The sequence below is a fragment of the Canis lupus genome, chromosome 28 (assembly GCF_048164855.1).
Source record: "Canis lupus baileyi chromosome 28, mCanLup2.hap1, whole genome shotgun sequence".
NCBI lineage: Eukaryota > Metazoa > Chordata > Mammalia > Carnivora > Canidae > Canis > Canis lupus.
The window spans coordinates 20,704,924-20,729,563 of record NC_132865.1 but is presented as its reverse complement, the minus strand read 5'-3'; the positions used below and the strand labels follow the sequence as shown (position 1 = coordinate 20,729,563).

General features: G+C 40.2%; 1 protein-coding gene across 2 annotated transcripts in view; it reads left to right on the top strand.

Annotated features, from left to right (window-relative positions):
* Positions 1–8,113: 8,113 nt before the first annotated feature.
* Positions 8,114–24,640, top strand: part of KCNB2 (potassium voltage-gated channel subfamily B member 2) — a 384,754-nt gene continuing 368,227 nt past the window's right edge. For both annotated transcript variants that reach the window (XM_072804261.1, XM_072804260.1), the window contains exon 1: positions 8,114–8,619. The gene's annotated coding sequence lies outside the window, so the exon portion shown is untranslated. The remainder of the gene's footprint in view (positions 8,620–24,640) is intronic.

Below are 24,640 nucleotides of genomic sequence, written 5' to 3'. Positions count from 1 at the left end.
GGTAATTGCCATAGGCAACATAGAGAATTACATAAGCCAATAACCTCACAGGAACAAGCTCTCTTGAGCTTGTCTTTTTTTTAAATATATATTTTAATATTTTTAAATATATATTTTAATATATTTATTAAATATATTTAATATATTTTAATATTTTAATATATATTTTTAATATAAATATATCTTTCTAAATATATTTATTTATTTATAATATATCTCAAATATATATATATTTGAGAAAGCGTGAGCACAAGTAGGGGGAGGGGCAGAGGGAGAGGGAGAAGCAGTCTACCTGCTGAGCAGGAAGCCATATGTGCTGCTCCATCCCAGGACCCCGAGATCATGACCTGAGCCCAAGGTAGATGCTTAGCTAACTGAGCCACCCGGGTGCCCCAGAGCTTGTTCTCAATAGGTAAATTTCATTTTATGTATTATATAGAAACATGTTCTTTTCAAACAATTATTTCATGATATCCTATAGGATACCTTTCAAAATTTCAAATGAACTTTATGCAAAATGATGAACTTTCAAGTTTTCTCATGGGAATGTAAGAATTAGAAGTGTTTTAAATTAATGAAATCTGTAATAGAGAATATGATGGGCCTTCCACTATATTTCTTTTGTGTCACTTGTTATCAAAGGCAGTTGTCACAATTATTGCATTCATTAATTTCAAAACAGTATAAGAGAAGGACGCACTCCTCTTTGTGTGCATTATAACTAGTAACCCGACCTGGTACCAGTGATGCACACCCCCCAACAGCTGGTATCAGGGACTAGTTTTGGAGGTAAGTACAAATATGAAAGAGGGATTAAGAGAGATTCTTTAATGCAGGTGAGATTTTATCCCCCTACTCCAATTAGCATTAACTACAGAAGACATATGGTTTTGATTTTTGTTGCTGTTCTCAGTAGGGGTTAGTTTTCTGTTGCCCTCACTTTCTTACATGGGAGAAAGGAATACGATAGATGACTCATGGCTTGCTGAAAGCTCATGAAGATTTGCTGCTTTCATGATGCTAACATCTCTGTCAACATAGCGCCATGTGAACTGATCAACAGCTAGGGCAGTTGGGAGACTTATTTCATAGCAGTAGCAGAAAGTCCAATTAAATTGCTTTTGTGCCAGTTAAGACTGATTTAACAGGATAGATTTCCATGTTTGAATTTCCATCTTTCCTCCCATGTGTGATTATCGCTATAAGCAATGTGATTAGCTAAATCAAATATGAAATACGACACATTCCAAAGCCTACTTGGTCTGTTTTAGTTATTCATAGAGTAGAAGTGGCGGGAGGTGTCAGAAGTAGTCGTTGCAAAATTTTCGTTTCTGTATTTTAAATTCCAGTCAAAATCATTCGTTCTTGTGTTCTGAAACATATCCGTATTTCTTGAAACAAATCTTCATTCATTTTCATTGAAAAGGATTAAATTAACAAATAGAACCACATAAAATGCACATTGACAATATTTAACTTCAAATAATATATGAAGTAAAATAATGAATATGTGTCATAGTTACCACATATATTCAATTCCATAAACTGACAATTTGCTGGTAATTAAGCAACCCGAAGGTTAGTGTTATTGAAAAAACATCATTATTTCTGTTATATTTTAAGGAAAATGTGTTTATGTTTGAGTTTGTATCCCTTCTCATAAGTGTCTACTAACTTTGATAGTTATATCTATTTTTAACACTAAGTGCTTTTCAATAATTACTATGTTAAATTCTTGATATAATTTTAGTGAATATACAATGCTACAGGTACTTTTAAAAAGCTCTGATTTTACATTTATTACCATAATATATTTTATTTAGAACAAAACATTAAAGCATGGCCTTAATTAGTAGTGAGAAATGATCATTTTAAGGCTACAGATCCTAGTAATAATTAGTATTTCTACCTAATCCTGCAAAGAAAGTTTTAAAGGTTCAAGAGTGCCAATTACTGGGAAGACCAAGAAATATGGCAGCATACTGTTTTGTCATTCTGCGAAATCATAGCCCTCTTGGAAGTATGTCTCTGTTGAAGGTACTTTCAACTCAGACTTTATTCTCAGAAGGAAACAAAGGCATTGTTAGAATATCTACCACAATATAAAACCAATTGCTTTGTCGAGTCCTGGGTCCATACAGAAATTTTTCAGAAAAGACTGTGGGTAACTAATTTCATTTTGCTTGTTGTAGTTCTTTTTGCTTATAATGATGTGAAGTCTGGGGCTGAGAATAAAGCCGTTGTATTTGCAAAGAGGCCTCTTTTCACTTGTGACTGGTTGTACTTCCTCTATTGGAGATTATTCCATTTCCTACTTATCCAAAACCCAGATTATTTTAAGAGCTCCAGAAACTTTCTGATCTACCATGCTGGTGGCATGCTCACAATATTAAGCTGTTTAGTCCTGTTTGGGTGGATTGTGATTTACACAGGTTCCTTTCTGACGTAAACCCGAAATCCTTTATTCTAGTCCATGGCACATGCCTCATCCAAAATGCACCCAGCAGTGTTAGGTCAAATCTCAGACAAATGTCATGGAGACAACTAGTGAGTGGCGTGGGTGGAGCAGCATCAATCTACCTGTTGAGAAAACAAAAGGTGTATATCCTATCTCCATCCCCCTTCAGGACCAGCAACACATTCTTTTCTCCTATTTCCTTTCCTTATTTTTTTTTTTTTTAATGTAGATTGTGTTTGGCAGTTCCCACACTTATCTTAATCAGATTTCCATCCTGAAACTTAAAAATGATATTTTATATGATGTTTTGTCACAGGAACTTGAGGCAACCTAGTGAAACAAGCAGAAAGGTAGTATTAATGTAGGGGGAAGTAGAGGGAACATAGTCCAAAATTTTAAGGTCACACTGCCTCAGCCAAATTCCAGTTCTGACAGTGTGATCTTAGGCAAATAATTTAAATTCTCTGTGGTTCACTTACTTCCTTTATTAAATAAAACAGGATAGTACTTACCTCAAAGTACTATTGTAAGGAGCAAATTAGCATATAACTGTAAAGAATTTATTCTCCCTTCCCTTCTATTCCCTTTCACTATTATTTATATTCCCCAAATGAAATGGGTAGGAAATATCAGAAAGGGAGACAGAACATAAAGACTCCTAATTCTGGGAAACGAACTAGGGGTGGTGGAAGGGGAGGGGGCGGGGGGGGTGAATGGGTGACGGGCACTGAGGGGGGCACTTGACGGGATGAGCACTGGGTGTTATTCTGTATGTTGGCAAATTGAACACCAATAAAAAATAAATTTGTTATTTAAAAAAAAAAAAAGAATTTAGTCCAGTGCCTGCCATGTAGGTACTGGTATATCCTGGTAAAATTTACCTGTTATTATTATACAATACAAATACGTAACAGACATAGGACTAAGATTTAATGAGGAAGCCAATCCTTGTTTCATCATGTCCCAGAATAACACAGTTACATTTCAGATCCTAAGTAGTATATTTTTTAAATTTGCAGTTCACTGGCCCCAGAAACCCCTTATCCTAAGCCTCTTCAACTCCTACGAAGAAACTAAGTTCTAGACTCATAATATTTGGAAGCATCACTAAGGATGGATTCAAACACAGTACTTACATTCATACCACTATGTGGCAGGAAAATGTTGTGTTTAAGCATCTGGCACTTTTCAAAAAGTTCATGCTTCAGTATAAGAACTGTTAAAAAAAATACAAATTTAGTCAGTCTAGAGCTTATCTCTCACTTTAAATTTTCAAAGGACAGCCAAATCTGTCTCAACTAAATTAAAAAGAATCAATGAGATAGTACTTATCTCCTCAATGAAGAACACACAGACAGCTCATTTATTTTTCAAGCCTTCACTGCAATGCACAAGTGTAGGATTTCGGCGGCTGCTAAGATTCTGAGAGTTGCTCTAAACTATCTCAGCTTTCCTATATTTCCTTTAGAAGGGCAGAAGAAGGCATATTAGGTCTAAGAATGTGGTAAATTCCAATTATTCTTCAGTGGTTGCTTTCTTGTACGATGATAAGCACCACAGTAGCCCCTAATTAGCCCCTATTTTTAAAAAGTGTACTTTCAAACTATGCATACGTTTGATTTACTATTAAAAATATAAAGTAGTATCTTCATGGTCCTGATGTTTAAAAAATATTAAAGTTTATCTTTTGGTATAATCAGGTTATATCAAATAAAATAAACCTGCCTCTCAAGCTCTTAGAGATAATTTCTTTAGCTTGTTAATGTATATCCTTCCAGAATACGCGCGCGCGCGCACACACACACACACAGACACCATATTTATATAAATGTTTGTAAATTTTCCCCTTTAGTGGGGTTTACCTCGTTTTTAAATATTGTTCTTTTAGAACTTGTTTTTGTTTGGTTTTATTCAGTATGTCACACATTTCTTTCTGTTTGACCTTTTAAAGAGACTTTTAAAACCAACTCTAATTCTTCCGTCTCCAAAAATGTAAATTCTTAGCCTTATGCTTTCAACATTTTAAAATATGTTCATCCTCAAGCCTTTTCTACTTCATTCTAATCTATACAGGCTCTTTCTGCAAGTCAATTTGCCAATGAAATTCCAACTTGGAACATTAGTCAGTAAATGTTATTTAGGTTATAATAAATGTTTTCAAATACTTTATTCAACAAAAAATACCAAAAACCTATTATGGTTTACATTTTTGTGTCTCTAAATATATATTTCAATACACTAGCATTATGATCTATGAGGAAACACTTCTTCATCTAAATCTTATCTGTTGATGTACATGAGACTATTGCAAGTGAAACTTATATTAAACTATTTTACCAAGCATTATGAGGGAAGCATTTTGACATACAAGACATTTATCCCCTTTCTTATTAACATAATTCCATCAAAACTCAAGGTAAATCTGAGAAATTGAAATACAAGCAAGAGAAATGTTTCCATAAATATCAACAAATGTAAAAAAAATGGCTTAAGGAGCAATGTGAAAACATGTCTGACTTTTCAGCTAGATCATTTTAATTTTTGCTTTGGAGAACAACTGAAAAAAATATAAAACTGTATATACACTAAGGCAGTAGAACCATGTGGTGGTAATCAACACAAGAGTCTTTGCAGCCATCCGGAATTCAAGCTGTGCATATGGAGAACTCAGCTATTCCAAACAATTTGTATACTAGGGATTATTCTCCATAACCCATTTGGGCCATGAGTAATTTATTAAGTGGAATTATATTTTATTTCCAAAGGCTGTTTTTCCATAGCATTGTGTGCTTATAGACACAATGCAAGCATGATGGATACTCTACTCCTAGCACCCTACTTCCACAAAATGGAGACAACAGCAATGTCTTTTAGCTAATAGTAATTTGATCTCTTGACAAATGATCACTTAGTAGGAAAATGGGTTTGGATTTCTAAACTGTAATGGAAATTTAAGGTAAAATTTTTTTTAACAAATACTTGTCAAATTATTAAATACTTACTGCACTGACCAGTAATGTTGACGTAGGGCTAGTAAAGTAACAGGATTTTCACCACCTCTAAAATTCACTAGAGACATTGATTATGAATTCATTAGAAAGATTATACCACTTGAATTTAAGCACACCTGAAATAAATCTTAAGTGTTTTTTTCTGGACTTAAAAAACATCTTATATACATTCTATTCATTTAACAAATATCAAGTGCCTGAGAGAAGTCACAGAATAAATGTTTGGTGGATAAATAGGTATCTGTTACATGTGTGGCTTTGGATTAAAATTAAGGGATGCAAACAGAGTGTTATGGTATCTACCCTGGAGGAACAGTAAGACCTGTACAGGGGGAGTACACATATGAAGCAGGAGGGGATATGTCTTTAAAAAGATAGCTCCAACCATGTGCTAGAAATCAAAGGTGAAGAGTCCAAAGAGGCAGAGCTTGAAGTGGGACTTGAAGTGCTGGAATGATGGTGGACATGAGAAGGGGGAGGAGGAGTCCTAGGAGGAGAGTTCCCCATGCAAGGGCCCAGGTGTGCCGACACTGGTAGGGACTGGGGAGCTAGGAAACCTTTGTGATCAGGGGAATGAAATGGCCAGGGTTGTGCTTGGCGAAGAACCAATTTGCAGAAAGCTGGTGAAATGTGTGGGAAGGTGGAAAGACAGGCGCAGGAGCAGACATCCTGCAGGTCCCTGGAAATGTGGAGCTGAAGCTTGGAAATAGGTCAGGGTTGGTGATAAAGGTGTGGGAATCTCTTCCTTGTCCTAGTGTTCATGCTTGAGAAGCCTCAAGAAGGGCAAAGGACCAGGACGGGTCCTTGGCGGAGGGTGATGGAGTGCGAAGGGCCAACTTTTTTTTTTTTTTCTTAAAGATTTTATTTATTTATTTATTCATGAGAGATGCAGAGGGAGAAGCAGGCTCCCCACGGGGAACCTGATGTGGGACTCCATTCCAGGACCCCGAGATCACTACCTGAGCCCAAGGCACACGCTCAACCACTGAGCCACCTGGGTGCTCCGGAGGGTGAACTTCTTTACAGAATTTCCTAACAACTGGCACCTCAGGAAAACAAAACAAAACAAAACAAAACAAAACAAAACAAAACAAAAACCCGGGATCCCTGGGTGGCGCAGCGGTTTAGCGCCTGCCTCTGGCCCAGGGCGCGATCCTGGAGACCCGGGATTGAATCCCACGTCGGGCTCCGGGTACATGGAGCCTGCTTCTCCCTCTGCCTGTGTCTCTGCCTCTCTCTCTCTCTCTGTGACTATCATAAATAAATAAAAATAAAAAAAAACCCACCCAGCACGAGGTCGGGCCTACGGAGAGGTGAGAAATCAAGGTGTAGGGGTCCCTAGGTGATAGTGCTTCTCAGTCCACCTCAGGGCTACGAAAACAGAAGCAAGGACTCCAGGAGATATATTTAAAACTGAGTGCATCTTTGACTCTCTTCCATAGCCATCTTTCTTGGCCTAAAGGAACTCAGAAGGGAGTCCCGGCTCCAAATATGCTATCGTGGCCTACATGGCTTTCTCACAGGGTGTCTTAAGCTACTTTGTTTTCCTACAAGCCCCCGGAACTGTGCCCATTAAGGAGCGCAGGGGTCAGCAACCTGCAGAGCCCAGAGGTGTTAGTATCCAAGTTCATCCTGTCTTTCCCGCGGCCCCAAGGTAGGGGAAGGTCTGGGTGTCCACCAGGCGGCCTCGCCAAGGAGGAACTTGGCACAAATTCTCCAGCTCGCAGGGAGAGCGGGCAAAAGCCAGCAAGCCGGAGTACGAAGAGCGCCCCCGTGGGAGGCGGGAGCTGAGGCTGCCACCGAGCCACCCGCCTTTGCCCCCAAACCCAGGGCAGAGGGGCTGCGGGGACCGGTACGGCCCCCGAACCGAGCTGGAGCTGCCGGGAGGAAAGTCAGGTCCCCTCTGCGCTCCGGGTTCGCCCCCCGCCCCCCGCCCGCGGGGAAGATGCCCCGGGCCCCGGCACGCAGCGGCGGGGGCTCCTCCCCGCGGGGAAGATGCCCCGGGCCCGGGTCGCGGAAGGGCGGGCGTGGCCCAGGGAATCCCGCGAAGCCGCCCCAGCGCCTGCCGGCGGGGCGCCCCGGGCTTTCCCCGCCGCCGGGTGCGCGGCGCCCGCCCGGCGCGGACCCTCCTGCCCCGCGGAGCGCGAGCCCCGGAGCCAAGCAGGTGGGTGTGGAGCTGGGCCGGGCCCCGGGGGAGCGGCGGGCGCGCCCCGGGAGAGGGAGGCGCCGGCGAGGTGTGGGCGGCGCCCGGCCGCGCCCTGGGCTCGGGGGCGCTGTCCCAGGCCGAGCGCACGGCTCCGGGCCCGCCGCCCACCTCGGGAGCCGCGAGCGCCCGGGAGGAGGAGGAGGAGGAGGGGGAGGAGGAGGAGGAGGAGGAGGAGGAGGAGGAGGAGGAGGAGGAGGTGGAGGAGCAGAGGCGGCGGCGGCGGCGGCGGCCCCTCCAGCCCGCGGGTGCGCGGAGCGCGGGAGGAGGCGGAGCGCGAGGCGGGGTGGCCGCGGGCGGGTGTGCGCGCCGGCCCGGCGCCCCCGAGCGCCCTGCCTCGCCTCCCGCGCGCAGCCTGTCCCCGGCTCCGCCACAGACCCACGCCCCCCCGGCACCCCACGCCCACCGCGCACCCCGCCCCCGCCCCCGCGGGCGCCGCCACCTCTCCGCCCGCGGCCCGAGCGAGCGGCAACTCTCCGGCCCGCGCCGCTCGCCTTCCCGGCTCCTTCCGCGCGCGGCGAGCTCAGCCCCGCTCGATTTTTTTTTTTTCTTTTTTTTTTCCTCCCTTTTCTATGCCAGCCCTCTCCGGTCTGGGCGGCGGCGGCGGCGGCGGCGGGGGGATGGGGCCCCGCGTGGGGAAGGGGGCGAAGATCGATGAAGATTATTGTTCTTTTTAAGGATCCCCTCGCGTCCTCCCGCCGCCTCCCCCGGGGCTTTCGCGCTGGAGACGGTGAAGGGAGTCAGGGATGTGAGGACGGGGGGAGACGCCGGGAGCTGCCGCCCGCCGGGGAGACCCTCCTCTCCGCCGAGGGGAGGGGGACCGCCAGCCACAGATCATTGGCGAAGGGGACCGTCGCGGGGAGAGGAGCCCCGGAGGGAGCGGGGGATCCCACGACCCTGCGTGGCGCCCGAGCCGTGCCGCCGGCCAGCGGGGTCGGTGGGAGCAGGTAAGTGAGGGGGTCTTCCCTTAAGAACGGATCGCCGCGGGCAGCCCAGCCAGACGGGAGTTGCCAAAGGAATTGGACACCGCCATATGGCGCCGAGTGGACTCGCGCACAAAGCTGCAGCCGACGGAGCCCCGAGAGGGCTGCTAATGCGAGGAAGGCTCCGTCCCCGTGGGGAAGGCGCTCCCGTGTCAGCCCCCGACAAGGTTCCGAGCAGCCTGCCTGGGAAGGGATGGGGAACGGGATTTCCAGGAGACGAGCTCGTGTTGCCTTCTGTTCCGTTGTTGGTGCATGCCACACTCACATGCACACACTTGTGGGACCGGATTCGGGGAGTGTGCTGTGTCGGAGGCACGGGCAGTCCTCGGAGCGCGGAGACGTGCATGCATTTTAGCCCCCGCGAGGTGCGCGGTCTCCGGTCCGTAGCAGGGTCCCCGAGAGGGAGAAGGAGTCTCTAAGGACAGGGCTTCATGGCTGTTGGCAACACACTCTGCTTGCTGCAAGACCTGAGAATACCATTGCCCCGAATGGCTCCAGAAGACACCGACCATTTCCCCTCATCGTTTGCTTCCAGGGCTTAATGACCGTTTGCAAAACAGTGTGCTGCCATCCATTTTCTAGAATTATAAGCAATTTTTTTGTGTGTTCATTCATAAAAATTGTCAGTGTGCAATGTGCACAGACATGCCCTTTATACATCATGTAGGACTGCACAAGTGAGATAACCGTAGATACAAGATTACACTGAAAAACTGAGGATGCACGGATGTACGCTGGGCTGATTTCATGCAGGTTCAACATTCCTTCTAATCAAGTTATGCAATAATGTCAATATTTTAAATAGCATTTCGCATTTCTGTTTTTTTTTTTGCGTTGGTTTTTGGATTTTGCTGGGATTTGATTTTTTTTTTTTAAGCTCAGCTCAAAAGAGAAGTAGGAATTTGTTATTGTTTGTAAATATGTGCCATTGTGTGGGACAGTGGCCTCTTGGTATGTTTATCAATAAATATCAATTGAGATGTTACATTTCATAAGACAAGAGAAAGGTGAATTCTGGTCAAAAATCTAAAGGCCAACTTGTCAATACCATATAACTTCCAGGAAAGATTTTCAAAAAAGAGGGTAACATTAAAATACACACACACACACATACATATATATAAAGTTTTACTTTATTTCAATCTTTAGAGGGTGTGTGTGAGAGAGAGAGAGAAAGAGAGAGAGAGAGAGAGAGAATAAATATAAAGTTGCCCAAAGCTTACTGGTAAGACATGAATTAGATCGAAAGACATCTAAACTAAAGAGTTCTTGATTCTTAGATTAACCAATATTTAAACAGTTGAATAATCTGGCCCATTATGTATGTATATGTGCATTTAATTGCTGCTAGAGGTGGTGTGTTTAATGTAGGGCATAAATAATGTGCTACCTTGCGTGGCTGCTTAGACTTCTTGCGTGGCTGCTTAGACTTTCTGAGAATATCGAGGGTACAGTGTATAAATAACTTTTTTCTCCACTGCATAAAAACTATGCTCTTCACCTAAAAGAATGAATATGCCTCCTCAAAGTAAATACTCTAATGCCCTCCCTCTTGCTGTCAGGTTCAGACCAGTTGTTTACCATGAATAGAATTCGGTCTAATGCACTCTTTTTCCTTTTCTGGCACAGCTCAGACTCTTGGAGAAAGGAGTGAATCAGTTGGCAGTTCTCTTTGCTTTCTTCCTCCTTTTAACCTTCACCATCCCTTCTCCCGGGTAGCGCTTCCAAATCTCCCTCATATACACACACCGACTCCAAAAAATAACTCCATTGCCTGCCACTTTGAGAATTCTAGCGTCTGTCTTTTCTTTTTCTCTGATGTTTTTCTAAGTAGAATCAGTCCATGTGTCAGCTTAAACTATTTCCAATTTCACTTTTCTCTAAATCCCACAGTTTAACTTTCCAGGCATACATGTTTATTGAATATTCAGATGGGAGTAGTGAAAATTATTATTATCTTATCTAATCCTTGCTGTTTGGCTTTTAAAGTTTCCCTGTTGGCACCATGGAGCCACTGTGAATGTGGACTCACGCTTCTCATTTCCAGGATGGTAAAAAAAGTGAGACAGCTAGAAAAATGCAATGGCAGGATCTGCTTTCAGTGTTATGTCTTGGCAACTCAAAATAATATCCGTCCGTGTTTTTTTGCATACCTGCCTGTATATCTGTGAGAAATCTTCATTAAGCATGGAAAAAATACTTTTTTTTTTTAAATTTATGTCTGGCATTTTGAAATGGTGTTCTAGAGAGACTGGGATATGTGTATACGTATTATGGAAATAGACCAAATTACTGGTAAAATCTAGGAAAGCTCCAAAATGTATTTCATTCTAACCTAATGCATTTTTTTCTTGATGATTATAAAGAAGTAATTAGTTATTTGAAATGTTTTTATCCCTTAGAGACTAAATTCCTTAAAGTTGATAGGACATCTTCTCCTGTACATTTTAAGGTAAATACATAAGGTTAAGATACTCTGTTTACTTCAGAATGTAATTTATCTGAGATTTGCTTATATTCACCAAGTGGATTTTGCATAAAGTCACAATGCCTATTATTTTCACAAAGGCTTCAGAGAAGAGTAAACATGTATTATAAGTGATATTTCTTAAAGTTTAGTATTTTTTTAGAGTACTTTTTAAGGTAAGAACTTACGACCTTGTTACTCCCAAAATGATAAGATAAACTTTATGGAGCAGCTCAGTCTTAAATTTTTTAGTTATACTCTAGATCTGTAGCCCATTTTTGTCCAGTGATTGTTTCCTCCTTGTGCTTCTTAAATATAAATTCCCACCAACTCTTTACTACAAGTCCAGATTGTCGGGCAGAAGGTCCAGTGTGTGGGACCAGAAACTCATTGGCCTGTGTAAGTCAAATCTTATCGTATAATCTTTTTTTTCCCCCTACCATATTATCTTTAAGGGAAAAGTACCTATTCCTGTAGGTTGAATTGTACCTATTTATACTGTGATTTAGTATCATGTATCTATTTTCTCATTTATTAATTCATTCATTACTGGTTAAGTGTGTATATGGAGAAGAGTACTTGATTAAAATGTAACCAGTGTAAGACAGATAGATAGAAGACATAGTCCTTGCCCCTCAAGGATTTTTTTTTACAGTATAGAGAATAAACTTTGAATATAGAACTAATCAAAGAATCACATATATAGTTAGGGATCTCTGGGATATAGACAAGCATTTAGCAATTTCATGCTTGATAAATTAAGGCAAATCATGAAGATGCTCATGAAAATTTGTCATAGTCTGTGAATTGGGGAATTATTAAAAAACAATAACAACTTTTATTAAAGTGATTATTTTCTAAATTGAAATTAAATTAAAATATACATATTTATATTTTAGTGATTATATTATTACTTATATAAACAAAATAAATTTCTTTTTACTATTATTATTATAGCAAGCACTTTGGCCAGGAAATATTTCCAGTGTTGTACAAATATTAAATATTCTCACAACCACCCTAAGAGGCAGCTATCACTAATCCTCTTCTTCACACAGAAATGAAAATTCAAGTACAGAGACTTTCCTTGTGGAAAGTCACATAGGAAGTAGATGGTACAAACTTGAGCTAAGGCATTCTGGCTCTACTTAACTACTGTGATATTAAGAAGTATTAAGTGTTATCCCAGACGGAATAAGAAAAGATGTTTGCAGCTTCTAGTTTTTTTTGAAGCTCTGTCTTCCCATTAAAGGATATGACCATAGTTATGATTACAGGGATGCTTGGAGAAGGTCAGAAGAAGGGACTTCCAGTAGGTGAAAACCCAAAAACTTTCAACATAAATTTGAAATAGGAAGCTAGATTAGTTGGAGGCTGATCTTTAAAAGTTGGGTAGACTTTTATCAGAATGCTAAAACATTAGGAAGTACTGCTCTTACAGTGACCACAGAATAAAGCTGGCTGGGACGGATGACCGACTGGCCAGTTTCTAATGATAGCTTATTTTCATTTCCAGTTTTTAAAAACTTTGTGAATTATTTTGAATAAAGTATTATAACTATTTTTAATTTATTATTTTTAGAAGTATATATTCATATGTTAAAAGAAAAATGATTAGTTTTTCAATATAATTATCTCTTACCCATGTCCCCATTTTTCCCTCTGTGAAATGTTCTCCTATATATTAATAGAAATTGGAATACAGTCACGTAACAGATTTACTTTCTAGTATATTGTCTCAAATGCATTTTTTAAAAGATTTTATTTATTTATACATGAGGGACACAGAGAGAGGCAGAGACACAGGCAGAGGGAGAAGCAGGCTAGGCTGCTTGAGGGGAGTCTGATGCAGGACTCTATCCTAGGACCCCGGAATCACACCCTGAGCTGAAGGCAGAGCGACCTGGGTCGCTCAACCACTAAGCCACCCAGGTGCTCCTAGAATGCATTTATTTTATTAAGTGACAGCTATAATATAATTGTGAAAGCATAAATCAAATTATAAATTACTGAGACTTTCATCAAGAAAACCTTATATGATATTTGAGGCAAAGTTCTTTCTAAATAGCCACTGCTCCTGTTTATGTGAAAAACACCATCTGGATTAAATTTGGAAGGTAAAATGGACAAATAGTCCCTGCAGGATGCCATATAATGAAATATTTAGATATATCCTCATGATTGACATTTTAATTTTCCCACAGATGTTAAGTCTCATAGGCTTAGTCACATATTGTATAGACAACCCTCCACCTACAATTGGGTTATAGCTTATAAGTTGATTTTAAAGGTTTGGTTTTTTTGAAACTTGTAATGCATTTAGAGAAGCAGTACTTTTTTGATGTTTAGGTCTCTAGCCCAATCCACAAATGCCCTTTTTAAAAATCAGTAATATACCTGACGTATAGTAATATTAGTACTCAAAAGCATAACCATTATGTATGGCAATATTCCTGGGGAATAATTTGATTTAAATAATATTTATTGACTGCTTCTTCTGTGCAAGGCTCTGTGGGGATACAGAGGTGATCATGGTACTTCCTGGGCCTACAGGAAAGAGAGAGAATTGAGAGTTTGTGCCTAACTCACTTCGATGTTAGGCAGAATGAAAAAAGCTTAATAATACTGGTATAGGCAAAATAGAGAATAATTGATTCAGAGATCTATAAGGAGAGCCAGGGACTGCCTACCTCCTGAGGATTCTCAGTTGGTGTTTCATCCTCAGGATATCTACTGAGCTCCTTCATCGTTGCCAAGCCCCGAGCTAGGTGTTGGGGACATAAATATGAATCAGACAGCATGCACTCACAGCCTGCACATGCAGACAAGTAAATCATAACAAAATGTCACAAATGCTGTTGGCAGAGCAGGATGGCAATTCAATGGAGTAGTTGCCTAACAGAAGCATCCTGAGAGGAAAAAAAAAATGTGATTGCTTTGAGTTCCTAGATGTATTTAATCGTGACTCTCAGTCAGACCCAGTGTCCCCTTTCTGTAAGCAGGGTTTTGTAATGTCCCTTTTATTTCCCTGAAATGATATTTGTAGAAAATATAACCTATCTTCATATGTAACATTTGAAAAATCAATACGTTCTTTGTAATAGAAGCCAGAAATAAAAGGAAAACTGCTTATGATAAAGTTGTAGGTATATGAGTTTGTGTGTGCTCAGGCATAACTACGCTAAAGGGTATTGAGGCTTGCTACTTAAAATGCGTAAATTTGGATTTAAGAGAAGACATTCAGCTGAATATTGGTGACACTTTTGTACACTTGGCATTTTTGAACTAAGAATGAAGTAAATATATCCATTTTGTGTGACAGCTACAATTGCAAACATGTGGGTGTAGTGTATTAGTGAATGAGTTTATATGAGCAGCATAATGGTTGGTGACATGACTCTCCAAAATGGTGAGCAAATCTTGAAGTTCCAAATATGGTAGGTGTTTTCCTAGGAAATGGCAATGTAGAAAATATTCTTTGTATGACAGGGTTAGGATCTCATCACAGATACAAGAAAGTTTTTCATGTATATATGTATCTGATCAGTAGCATGAAACTTAGGGGGCTCAGGATTTCTGTACTCATTCTGGGGTTTCTGGTATTCCTGGACCTTGCCTTCCAAATATTTCACAATTGTAGAGAATTCACCCAAAGACTGGATTAATCTTATGGCTATAGTCTCTCACTGAAAGGAGCCAGTCTCGTTCAAATGCATCATTGGACTGTTTTGAAAAAGCAAAACTCTCAAAGTTTTTAGTAAGAAGATCCATTTAGAGGCTGACCGAATAACAAAGAAAATAAACAGCAACAAAATCAGATCATGTTGATAACTGAGTTACAGAAACACTCCCAATAGTAGGCACAGTACGTGAGGCTGGTTGATATGATCATAAATGTCAGGGCTCTGTTTCCTATGTGGGAGTGACAGACAGGATTTCACAGATGAAGTGACCACTAAGCTAGTTTTTAAGAGACAAGTAAGCATTCTCCAGGCTAAATAGGAGGCAGGTAGAGAACATTCTAGACAAAGGGAATAGCATTTGCAAAGCAGTGTCATAAAAAGGGTTTGGCTGGTAATTGGGGCTCAGTGTTGGCAGTTACAGGAAAATGAGGGGAGATGAGGTTGAAGAAGTTTGACAATTAGGAAAGGTGTTGTGTGTTGTGCTACATCACTTGGATATTATCTTGTGGGACAGGCGGTGGGGGTTAACTGCAGTTTTAAATAAAGTGACATGGTCCACTTTTTGTGAGGGACGGTCTCTGAGCTAGCATGAGGAAGATGGATGATAAGAGGAAAAAAGATTGAAGCCAGGAGACTAGTTATGTAGGATGAGGTCCAGGACTTACCTTAACAGAATGGTGAAGAAGAGGAGGGTGTGAATTCTCCATGGCAAGCATTTGTTAACCTAAGTGTCCCTAAGTCTTTCAGTTTTCAACCTGGGTTGGAATAACAGACTTGGACCCCCACTCTTTCTTCTTCAGGGGTCATTGTCTTATTTGTGGTAACTTGAGCTTCTGTAATAAAACTCTGTATTTCAGTGATTAATGGAATAGAAGTTTATTTCTTGCTCATATGAGAGTCCAGTGTGCATGTGGGTGTTTTGTGCGATGATTTGGGGACCTGTATTCTTGTTGAGTTCTAGGGATTTGGAATTCTCTGCATCTAGTTGGCAGTTGTGGAAGAGAAAAAAACAGAGAGAACCAAGAAGTGACACACCTTGTTGCTTCCATTCACATTCTGTTGGCAAGAGAATCACATCACTCCATCTATATATAAAGAGGGCTGGAGTATATAACATCTGGCTGGTTAGCCACTCCCCAGCAACATTTCTGTATCATGGAAGGAGAAGCAAAATTTTGCTAAATACATTCTGCCTCTCTGGCCACATGTAGCACAATCTCAGCCCCAGGAGACTCCTGAATCCCCCTGGTCATTGCATTCATCTCGAAGTCCAGGCTGTAAGGGTAATGATGCTAAGTCCTCCCCATTAAGTCTGGATATGGCTCCTCATTGTCCAGAAACCTTTATACTGAGAGACAGGCTATTGGCCTCTCACGACATGATGGACCAAGTATAGAATAATTGCATTTAAAAATTCCCCTTTGGAAAAGGGAAGAATGGGAGGTAGAGAGCAGTTGTTGGCCTATAACGTGGAAGAAACTCTGCTAGACAATGCTAAGACCTCCTGCCCTGGCAGTAGGGGGAATTCTTTTTTTCAGACTCTGGTTTTGCTGTCTTGGAATAAGTCCTTTGTTCATTATTATCTGTAGCCCTGGTCACCCTCTGAGTGGTTCTTCCCTACCCATTTCTCACGATGGCCACATCCAAAATAGATGTTGGGAAACATGCCCTTCTTGAGAATTATATTACTTCTCAGCACCCTTCTTGTGGTCCAAGTTTGGGTGCCTTAGAGGTTGTTTTATAGTCACTGTTTTTTTTTTTTTTTCCTTTTTCCTTAGGCCAGGATCCTGATTTCTTTGACAATACAATTCCCTCAAAATTTTCATAGGTTTTTAATGTATTTCCTTTGCTGAAAATTCTTTCCTATTCATAATTCTTGAACCTGCTTCATTTCTTTGCTCATGTCTCAACCACCATGTCTCAAGTGGTTACTTTGAGGTTATCTGAAAGAATAGCCATGGGGGGGTTGGGTGACTTCATTAATCAGACCTTTGTTGAAAGGCTAATTCATTTTGTCAAAAATGGGTATCTGTTATTCAAAGCTGTTTTCAACGTTATTTCTCATTATTAGAGTCCCTGAAGCAATGTACTGTTGTAGCTCCATAGTCTTGGATTTCTAGAGTTTGGCTATTCACCCTTATTTCTCTTCTCAAACCAGCAAATTCTTTCCTGGGCTCATCCATTATCTTGTAACATCATGCTGTAGACAGTGAGAAGCAACCATCACACACTAGCGTTCTGGCTCATTCTAGCCATTTCCTCTAGAGTTAGTGCAGTTTTGCCAAGGCCTAAGAAGGTTCCAGGCCTCCAGTCTTCTGTCTGTCTCCTGACTGATGCCACGCTACATATTTACATTTTTATAAAGGCAGCACCCACATCAAGGTATCAGCTCCAGAATAAGTTAGGATGATGCTAGCTGCTATAACAAACCGAAATGTTAGTGGCTTGACAAAATATGAGTTTCTCAGCCACATATCAAATGAGGAGTGGTGTTTATGTGGGGGAGAAAGGGAGAATTGAAAAGGCACATCTACTTCTTAAACATCTTGGCTCAGAGATGATGACAGCAACACTTCTGTTTATAATCCGCTGATAAAAACTAGTCAGATGCCCCCCCTAGATGCAGGGGTGGGGCTGGGAAATGCAATCCCTGAGTTTACAAGAGTTTCCCAGTGACAGTTCTCTCTTATAAAAGTGAAGCATAAATTTAGACAATTAGCCCTTTCCTGCTGTAGTCATCTTCCTCCAGAATAAATTAGAGAGGAAAGGGTTTGAATTACATTCACTCTCCAGTTAATCTATTCTATGCATAGCATCTCCCCACCTCACCCCTGTCTTCTAATTGGCTCTCCATCCAGACTTCTGAGACTAGTACAGTCTTCCTTCACTCCCTAAAGCATCTCTGGTGAAAGGCTCATGTACATAACAGACTCTAGCTGAGTGCTTTGGGATAAAGGGTGGAAATTCTACCAATAAACAAGAAACTAATTCTAATTGAATATTAGTTGTCAATGCTTCTAGAAGTGTCTTTACCATTTCTCACTGTAGGGGTTTGCTCACTGCCTGGATCTCTCTGAGGCCTAGATACAAGCCATTTGCTAGGCCTTTCTCTGCTCCTAGACCCTTCCTCACATCTCTTTATCCAGAATTTTCCCTCTGTCCTTTCTCAAAGTACAGTGGATTGGTGTGCAGGTCCACAAAGGGACTTGCCTGTAATAGCCAAACCTGTCCATTATGTTTTTTTTCCCCCCTAAACAAAGCAGTAGTTCTTTCTCTAAAAGGACTTATTGCTTTCTTATTTTCCAACTGTCTCAAAATCGTAGCCAGCATTTTAAAGTCAGGTGGCTTAGCAAATATTTATTAAGTACTTTTCATAGGTAAAGCACTCTTCTAGGTCACCAGGTTAAACAAAATTGGTTATTAACCTCACAGTGCTTATAGTCTATCTAGAAACAAACAAGAACCCCCAGATTCCTCTTTAGTGGCAAAGGCAGTGAATCTGCCCTAGGTCCAGATGACTGGTGATTCTTTATGAACTATTTGTAAAGGAAAGCAATGGGCAAAAAGGCAAAGCTGCTGGAAGTGAAAGGGTGAGGGTGACACTTCTGGAGTGAGGAGCCGCATGTGATCTGTGGTGTGCTAAAGTAGGGGCATTGAGACATTATGCTGCCGTTATTACCCAGAGATACCTTTATGCTCTGCTTCTGGTCACCTGTTTTTGTTGTTGTTGTTGTTTGTTTGTTTTGCAGACTCCAGGTCTTGAGTTCTTTGCTTCTTTTTCTACTTCTTCCTCCTACTTTCTAACAGTGGGCACTCAGCCATGTCAGGGTCCAGGTATGCTGGTCCTAAGAGGAAATCATTCAGGTAGGCACACATAGCATCTGGAAAGACCAGAGATGAATGGCACATGGCAATCTAAGTGGGTAGGAAGTTAGATTTATGGAGTACTAGGGGAAGTCCTGGCCAAATTATGGGGAGAGGAGTCAAGAAACAGGCACTATTTGGAGATTTAGACAAGTAGGGACAGATGGGGCAGGCAGGATTAAGAAGATCCAGCCCCATAGGCTCAAATGCTATAGTTTGTGTGTGTGGATACTTAAGAGTTTAGAAAGAAGTTTATTGTATTAAGCTAGCAGGAGTCCAGACTAGTTTAGACATGAGTGTCTGTTGTCAGGAAAGCCATGTGATTGTCACATTATAAATGCAGGGTTTCAGGCACAGTAGATAGGACCCTTCACTGTGCCATCACCAAACTGCTAATACCTCTTTATGGAATTCCACAAAAGCTTATTAACTGGACTTTCAGCTTCTTTTCTTGTCCTCTCAATCCATTTTGCCCTTATCTTTTTTTTTTTTAGAAAAAATAAATCTGATCATATCACTCATCTACCTAAGCCCCTTAAATGATTTTCTACTTTTCTTATGATAACTAAATCTTTAACTCGGGAGTTACCATATTCCTTCTTCATTTTCCAAAGCATCACTAGTATAGGGTTGTTGTTTATAGAGGCTCTGGTCAGCCTGGCCCCTGCCACCTGCCTCATTTCAGGCCATTCATGCCTCATTGTCTGCTATGATTTCTGGCTTTCTTTCAGTTTATCCAAAGTGCCTGATATTCCTTGCCACAAAGTATGCACAGGTGGTTGTTTGGGATGCTCTCTCTTCCCACTTTTGCCTACTTAACTCTTACTCATTTCTCTGATTTCAGGTCAAAAATCGCTTGCTCAAAGAAGTCTTCTTGGGCACCCAGAATAGACTGAGTCTCTCCATTATTCTCTTTCTCAATACCTTATATTCTCCTTTGCAGCACTTACCCCAATTCTAAATTGTGGGTCATTTTCTTGTGTAGCTTTGCTGTGTGAGAATGTAAACTCAATAAGGCAGAGGCTAGCCTTATTCACTGCTTTATCCATGGCCATGCACATAGTTAGTGCTCATTGTTAATTTGTTGTGTCAGTGAGTGAAGGAATGGATGGAACCAGGACATAAGTCAGGTTCCAGGTCACAGAACAGCAGCAGGAGTGCAGCTGCCAAGAACTGCAGCCCAGGGTGGAGCAGAGTGAGACTAGAGTAGGACCAGCCTGATGATAAACCGCCAGGCCATGGCCCTGCACTATTTTACCCTCATACACTCTTTACGTGCTTCTTGACAAGGGCTAGAATGGTGCTAGAATTTGGGATGGAACAGTTTGTAAGTGGAGGTTAAGAGGCTACCACTGGTAAGAATAGAGGCCACTGGTGGAATGAGATACAGATAAGGAAAAACATGGTGCTACCAACAGAATTTTTCTCTCATCCCTATTTTCTGAATAGAACTCAGCTTCATAAGTTCGTAGGAGAGTTGTCTAGACCAGTGCTTTCCAGTGGAACCGATATGATGAACATTTTCTGTATCAGTGCTGTTTAATTCAGCAGGCACTAGCCATATAAGTTATTGAACCCTCGAAATGTGACTTTTGAGGCTGAGAGATTAAATTTTAAATGTAAATATCTATACGTGGCTAGTGGCTACCATATGAGACAGTGCAGGTCTGGATTATTATTGCATGAATTACTTTAGGAAACACTAAGTTGCAAAAGCAGTATGGTTTAAATTCTAGAAATATGCACTTACAACCAACATCAGCCTCCAACTAACCATATATAAACATGCAAGCCATCTGTGGAGTCCAATGTCTATTTTGACTCAGATGAGTATCTCCCAGGTACATCCTAGTGAAGGAATTTGAATGCACTATGACTTGTTTCTGTCCATAGGAATTGTTCTTTATTGAAGGCATTTCTTTCTTTATGTACAAAATAGAAAATATTATACAAATGTAGAACATTATTTTTGTAAGTGTCTATCTAATGTGGCTTTAAATGCTTTCTCACGCCCACTTTTCCCAGACAGAATTTTCCCCCTTATTCCTTTCTTTTTTTTCTTTCTCTTCCTCTCTTTCTTTCTTTCTTTCTTTCTTTCTTTCTTTCTTTCTTTCTTTCTTTCTCTTTCTTTCCTCTTTCTTTCTTTCTTTCTTTCTTTCTTTCTTTCTTTCTTTCTTTCTTTCTTTCTTCTTTCTTTCTTTTTCTTTCTTTCTTCTTTCTCCTTCCTTCCTTCCTTCCTTCCTTCCTTCCTTCCTTCCTTCCTTCCTTCCTTCCTTCCTTCCTTCCTTCCTTCCTTCCTTCCTCTTTTTTGTTGTCATCCATCTTTTCTCTCTGTCTCCTTCCTATATTCATGTTTCTTCCTCTATTCATGCCTCCTTTCTAACCTCTAAAATAACCTCTAAAAACAAGACTGTGTTCTTTAAGAAGTTCCTTTCCTTTTGCATATTGATTTCTTTTGTGCTTATTTATAAGAGCTGTTTTATCACTTCAGATTATTAACAAAAAAACCCCTCTGAAATGATAATAACTCTTGACATGCCAATTGATATATTTGTGGAGGTTTGTCAGATATAATAATTTCAATATTTATTATGTAAAGCATATTACAGTGAAGTATTGTGCTCTTTTTTTCTTTCACAATTACCACCTAGATCACATTATAGTTGCTTTTAATCCTTTGAAAGTTCCCATGTGACTGGATCTCTTGAATTCATTGTCCTGCTTTTCACAAATGAAAAGCATTATCTTCCAGTAAGATAATACCAGAATGATAAAGTGGTATTTAGAAGGTTCGATTCTGAAATACAACAGTAAACTAACATTTGAGAAGAGATGGTCTGTCCTTAGTCCTGTTCTGTAGTCTGTATGGCTTAGAACAAATGTGTCTAGGGGCTCCCATGCTAAATGTCTTCAGTTCATAAAATCACAATTACTAATTAGACTACCATTAAATATTAATTTACTTTTGAGATAAATGTCATTTTAAATTTGGAATCTTAGGTTTTTTTTTTTTTTTCTCTAAATCTAAGGAGAGCATTACCATTAGGCTTTATAGAAAGAGTGCATGTAAAAAGCTTAGAAGCTATTAAAAAGTTACTTCTTTAACTTGGCTTCTGGTTTCATTCTGGCCCAGCAAAATACTTAATAATAAACTTCAGACATGGGCAGCTGAAGTAGAATAGTAAAGGTTTTGTCTTTTTCCTTTCTTTAAATTTAGGGAACCATTTTCTTGCAGCTATTTCATAACATTTGGAACACAGTGTTTGATAAAGTTGTAGGTGCTCAAATATTTGTCAAATGAATTAATGAAATAACCCACTAAATTCATTAATTCATTTAAGACTCCAAAGAGTTTTTAAAATTGCAAATGGTGGCCAAGGCTATAGCTTACATATATAACATCACATTCTACAAAGCCCCTTGAATTAAGATATCTGTGTCATTTGCTGGTATTTTATACTTTTCCTTCCCACCAATATGCTTAAATCATGTAGAAAGCATTAATTAGGTGCCAGTTAAAGAATTATTTAAGTCCATAATATTATCTGAGCCTATAAGACATATGCTAAAAGCACAAATCCACAAATTCTTGTAATATTCTTTGCAATCCTTGAGAGGAAGGGCCACTTTACTTAATTTTGTATACCCTGCCCTCAGTATATAGTGATAACTAAGTGACACATTGTTTTGAAAGGAAGGGAGGAAAGGAAGGAGAAAGGAATAATGTATCTAAATCTGTATGTGTTATCTGTAATTTATGATCTTTTCCCATTCTGACCATAATTGGAATAGGAAAAATTACAGATTTATGTTGTATTCAGGAATCATTATTAGGTTCAACTCATCAGTGTTTATAGGTTTAACTAAGTATGAGAGAGTCCTATTGCTCTTGCTTCACTTTTTCTCTTCCATTGTTGTTATTTTGTATTTATTTTTGGTGCCCTAAGGTAGCAAGGTCTAGTGGAAAAATATAGACTCAGGAACGAGAGAATTAGCCTCTAGCCCTGCTGCTGAATGGACACTAGGAAAATCACTTAAACCCACTAATGTTGCCCTTCCAAGTGCTATGAATTTTATATTTTTAAAGCATCTATCCTGACTATACGTCTCAGCTACTAAGGCTAATGACATTACTTTTGAAAGTCACTTAATGAAAATTTGTTAGAGGGCACCTGAATGGTTCAGTCGGTTAAGCGTCTGCCTTTGGTTTAGGTCATGACCCTGGGGTCTTGAGATTGAGCCCTGCGTCAGGCTCTCTGCTCAGTGGGGTATCTGCTTCTCCCTGTGCTCGCTCTCTCTCTTAAAAAAAATAAAATAGGGCAGCCCTGGTGGCTTAGCGGTTTAGCGCCGCCTTCAGCCCAGGGCCAGATCCTGGAGACCAGGGATGGAGTCCCACGTCGGGCTCCCTGCATGGAGCCTGCTTCTCCCTCTGCCTGTGTCTCTGCCTCTCTCTCTCTCTCTCTCTCTCTTTCTCTCGCTCTGTGTGTGTCTCTCATGAATAAATAAATAAAATCTTTAAAAATAAATAAAATATTTTTAAATAAATAAAATAAAATATGTTTAGTTTTAAAATTTAGAACTGCAAAAGTAATTGCCACCCCTACCATCTCTATACATAAGAAAATTATAACAATTAATATATTATATACATGCCACTTAGGCGAAAGGATAGATATAATGGTGTAAGAATTATTTGAGTTTTATTTTTCTATATCATGTTAAACATATTCCTCAATATTGGTTCCATTTTTCTATTTCTTAAATATTCTGAGATATCCAAAATCCTGCCATTCAAGGAAAATCTCCAGCATCTTATTATGAGGTTAAAGACATGGGCTTTGCATTAAGATAATGCTGGATTGGAGTCCTGGCACCAGCACTTACTAGTTATGTCATCTTGAGCAAGGAACTTAGCTTTCTAAGCCTCAGTTTATTTATAAATCGAAGACAATATACTCATCCCTAGGTGGGTTGAGAATTAATGAAAATTTTCATTCTGAGATTAAATTTAAGAGATAAGCACAGTGGCTGCATATAATAATCACCCAACACGGGGCACCTGGGTGGCTCAGTGGTTGACCATCTGCCTTCGGCTCAGGTCTTGATCCCGGGTTCCTGGATTGAGTCCCACCTAGGGCTCCCTGCAGGGAGCCTGCTTCTCCCTCCACCTATGTCTCTGCCTCTCTCTCTGTGTCTCACATGAATAAATAAATAAAATCTTAAAAAAATAATCACCCAACATGTGGTAGGTGATAAAAATGGTAATTATTAACAAAATTCACAAAGCAGATGAGATCATAACTTTGGCTTTCCTTCAGATACATCTCCAAGAATATTCCTACCTTCTAGGAAATAGTTTCTACTTATGGACATTTTGATCTTAAGCTGAAATAAAATCCAAACTGCAAATCTGAATCTTATAGCAATAGCTTATTTTACATTGACATGCTCTTTGACTATAATCCTGACTACGTGAGCCTTGTAAAAGTGAAAAAGAATACTTTATATATCACCATATGTAAACCCAATATTATTGATTCTTCCCTTGAAGAAAGAACATTGGGAAAATAATATAACAACATTAAAAAAGAACTGAAAAAAGGGGGAAAAACCCATAATTTCATTATTCTTAAACCTACTAGTTCTTCCAGTGAAAACAACAGGTGTCCTTTATTTATGAATATTTTCACCTTGGCTCCAAAATGAAATTCCCTATTTTACTATCATAACTATAATTTTTGTTGGTTTTTCCACACTGCTTTCCAAATTATTTATTTCAAGACTGTATCATCTGGTACAAGTCACATGAACTCAAAGGCTTTTAGTCAGTCCATCTGTGGTCCCCAATTTTCACATTTTTATTTTAGAAAATGTTGATGGAATATGATTAGATCATTTTCCTCATCAAATGCTTTGATATTTTCTTATCAAATTGTGCTAAATTATATTATTAGCAGTAAATTTAACATCC